Genomic DNA, 3,592 nt, shown 5'->3' on the forward strand with positions numbered 1-3,592 from the left:
TGCAGTGTTTAAACATCTCAGAGGCTGAATTCAAATCCCAGTTCACTCTTAAAGAGAATTCTGAGTTTGGAAAAAAAACAAAGGCAAGAAAAAAAGAAACATAACTTCTTACCCAAGACAAACCACATTCATTTATTTTGGTAGGTATTTTAGACAGATGGGAAAAACATGCAAAAACTATTAGCAATTCTTTATTTAACATCTCCAGTTGTTTTTTTTTTAATCCATGATTGATAGGGGCAGAAGATAATATTAATAACTATGGATATTACCAAAATCTTGATGTTTCTATATATCATTCCCTCTTTCCCTTGCCCTAGTAAGTCAGCTTTCCCTAGAAAGTCACCTTGCCACTAGCTTACATACTAGCTTAACAGTGGAAAAAATCATTTAAGTAGACTAGTTAACAAAATCTATTTTCCTACCATCTGTATATGGTTGAGCTGTTCTGATGTAGGCTGCCTAACAGGAGAAAAGTAAGAATAATGATGTAAATGTGGATACAATAGGATTTGCATGTTCTAATGCTTTTACCTAAAATGAAAAGTTTCAATCAAAGATAAATAAAAATATTTATGGATGTTATTGTCTTCAATCTAAAAAACTCAAGAAATCTTAAAACCCCCAGATTACTCTGTTCTTAAATCACATTAGGGATGCACAAACTGATTAATTCTACTGAAGCTAATTTTTTTGATGCAAAATTAAAGATTCATTTTTCTGGTGTTCCTCACCGAAAATGTAAATAGAAGCTTTGTTCTTAATTAAAAACATAAACAAATTAAAAAGCTTTGATACCTTTGTGACAAAACTATCTGATCTAAACTAGAAGTTACTTTATTTCTCAGCAAATTTACAGAAATCTCAATAGTCCCTGAGGTGAAAAGAGATGAAACGGAAAACAGAATGGTTGCACAGATTTCCAAAACCTACGACATTTCCACCATAGAGACCAGGAACAACAGATAGAGATGACTTAGAGTCCCAAAATAGTCTAACTTTAAAATGAATTCACCCAAAAGACTATTAGAGGAAAACATGACATTGAGCTCCTTCTATGAAGGAAACAACAGTTGTATATTTGTTTCTATTCTATGAAAAATTCAGAATCTTCAGCAAGTTCCTCTGCCAAGTCACTTCAGTCATGTCCGACTCTGTGCGACCCCATAGATGGCAGCCCACCAGGCTCCCCCGTCCCTGGGATTCTCCAGGCAAGAACACTGGAGTGGGCTGCCATTTCCTTCTCCAATGCATGAAAGTGAAAAGGGAAAGTGAAGTGGCTCAGTCGTGTCCGACTCCTAGCGACCCCATGGACTGCAGCCTACCAGGCTCCTCCGTCCATGGGATTCTCTAGGCAAGAGTGCTGGGGTGGGTTGCCATTGGCAAGTTCCTCTACTGTTCCTTAATTCTGATGAACTTTAGTTTATTAATTATTTAAAAGTTTTTGATCCAATTACTAATATTTTTAGTCCTACATACCACACAACAAAATAATACTAAAGAAAACTAGAATCTCCTTCCCTTAAGCAAATGATATTTATATGTTTATTTGTGTTTATATTTCAGAAGAGAAATCAGAACCCAGAAGTAAGTTTCTTTCTTGTTTGTTTCTTATTTGTAACTGACTTTGTGTGAATGGTGTGTGAGAGAATTTTCACCCCGGTGGCTATTACTAGTTCCATGTCCATTGTGTTTAAATATGAACCTCCAAATGAGTTCAGAGTGGGCAGGGAGGGTGAGTTCTATTTCACAAGGCATTTATCTAAACTCCCTGCTAAAATCTCATTGGAATGAAAATAAATGGAAAAAGCATACACACAAAATACAAAGAGAAGGACAAAAGGAAATGAGAATGATTTTTAAGTGCTGAGTTTTTCAAAAGCAGATGACTAACTTAGCAGACAGAAGAAGCCTGCACCTAAACAATGGAGAAAGGCAAGAAAAATATCAATTCAAATGGAGAACTCCAGAGAGGCTCAAGAACTGATGGCAGATGTGAAGGGTGAGACCAAAACAAGATGACTAATTAGAAGTCTTTATCAGAACCTTGAATATCCTCTTCACTCCTCACAGCCAGGCAAACACTGCACTTTAGAAGAAGTCAAAGACTAGAGAGGTTGAAAGAGAAGGTTAAAACTTCCGAACACAATACACAGTTGAGATCAGAAGTAGTACTGCTATCAGGCAGTTAAATAAGAAACTACATAATAAACACAAAAATTTCCAAATAATAAATACAATACATCATTCTACATAGTTCTTAGTACAGTGGCAATCAGGTATATACTTGTTTACCAGGTAGAACCTTAGAGAAAATTTTGTGGGAAAAAAAACAGACTACTCAAAGAAAATGCCTATATATACCTTCAGTTCAGTTCAGTTGCTCTGTCATGTCTGATTCTTTGCAACCCCATGGACTGCAGCACACCCGACTTCCCTGCCCATCACCAACTCCCGAAGCTTGCTCAAACTCATGTCCATCAAGTCGGTGATGCCATCCAACTATCTCATCCTCTGTCGTCCCTTTTTTCCACCTTCAATCTTTCCCAGCATCAGGGTCTTTTCAAAACAAGTCAGTTCTTCACATCAGGTGGCCAAAGTATTGGAGTTTCAGCTTCAACATCAGTCCTTCCAATGAATATTCAGGACTGATTTCCTTTAGGATGGACTGGTCAGATCTCTGTGAAGTCCAAGGGACTCTTAAGAGTCTTCTCCAACACCACAGTTCAAAAACATCAATTCTTCAGTGCTCAGCTTTCTTTATAGTCCAACTCTCACATCCATACATTGACTACTAGAAAAACCATAGCTTTGACTAGATGAACCTTATTGGCAAAGCAATGTTTCTGCTTTTTAATATGCTGTATAGGTTGGTCATAGCTTTCTTCCAAGGAGCAAGCATCTTTTAATTTCATGGCTGCAGTCACCATCTGCAATGATTTGGGGGCCCAAGAAAATAAAGTCCGTCACTGTTTCCATTGTTTCCTGATCTATTTGCCATGAAGTGATGGGACTGGATATCATTATCTTAGCTTTTTGAATGTTGAACTTTAAGCCAACTTTTTCACTCTCCTCTTTCACTTTCATCAAGAGGCTCTTCAGTTCTTCTCTGCTTTCTGCCATGAGGTGGTGGCATCTGTGTATCTGAGGTTATTGATACTTCTTCCGGCAATCTTGATTCCAGCTTGTGTTTCCTCCAGCCCAGTGTTTCTCATGATGTACACTGCATGTAAGTTAAATAAGCAGGGTGACAGTATACAGCCTTGACGTACTCCTTTTCCTATTTGGAACCAGTCTGTTGTTCCATATCCAGTTCTGACTGTTGCTTCTTGACCTGCATGCAGATTTCTCAAGAGACAGGTCAGGTGGTCTGGTATTCCCATCTCTTGAAGAATTTTCCACAGTTTGTTGTGATCCACACAGTCAAACGCTTTGGCATAGTCAATAAAGCAGAAATAGATGTTTTTCTGGAACTCTCTTGCTTTTTCAATGATCCAGCAGATTTTGATAATTTGATCTCTTGTTCCTCTGCCTTTTCTAAAACCAGCTTGAACATCTGGAAGTTCACGGTTCACGTACTGTTGAAGCCTAT

The sequence above is a fragment of the Cervus elaphus genome, chromosome 7, assembly GCF_910594005.1.
Source record: "Cervus elaphus chromosome 7, mCerEla1.1, whole genome shotgun sequence".
Lineage (NCBI taxonomy): Eukaryota > Metazoa > Chordata > Mammalia > Artiodactyla > Cervidae > Cervus > Cervus elaphus.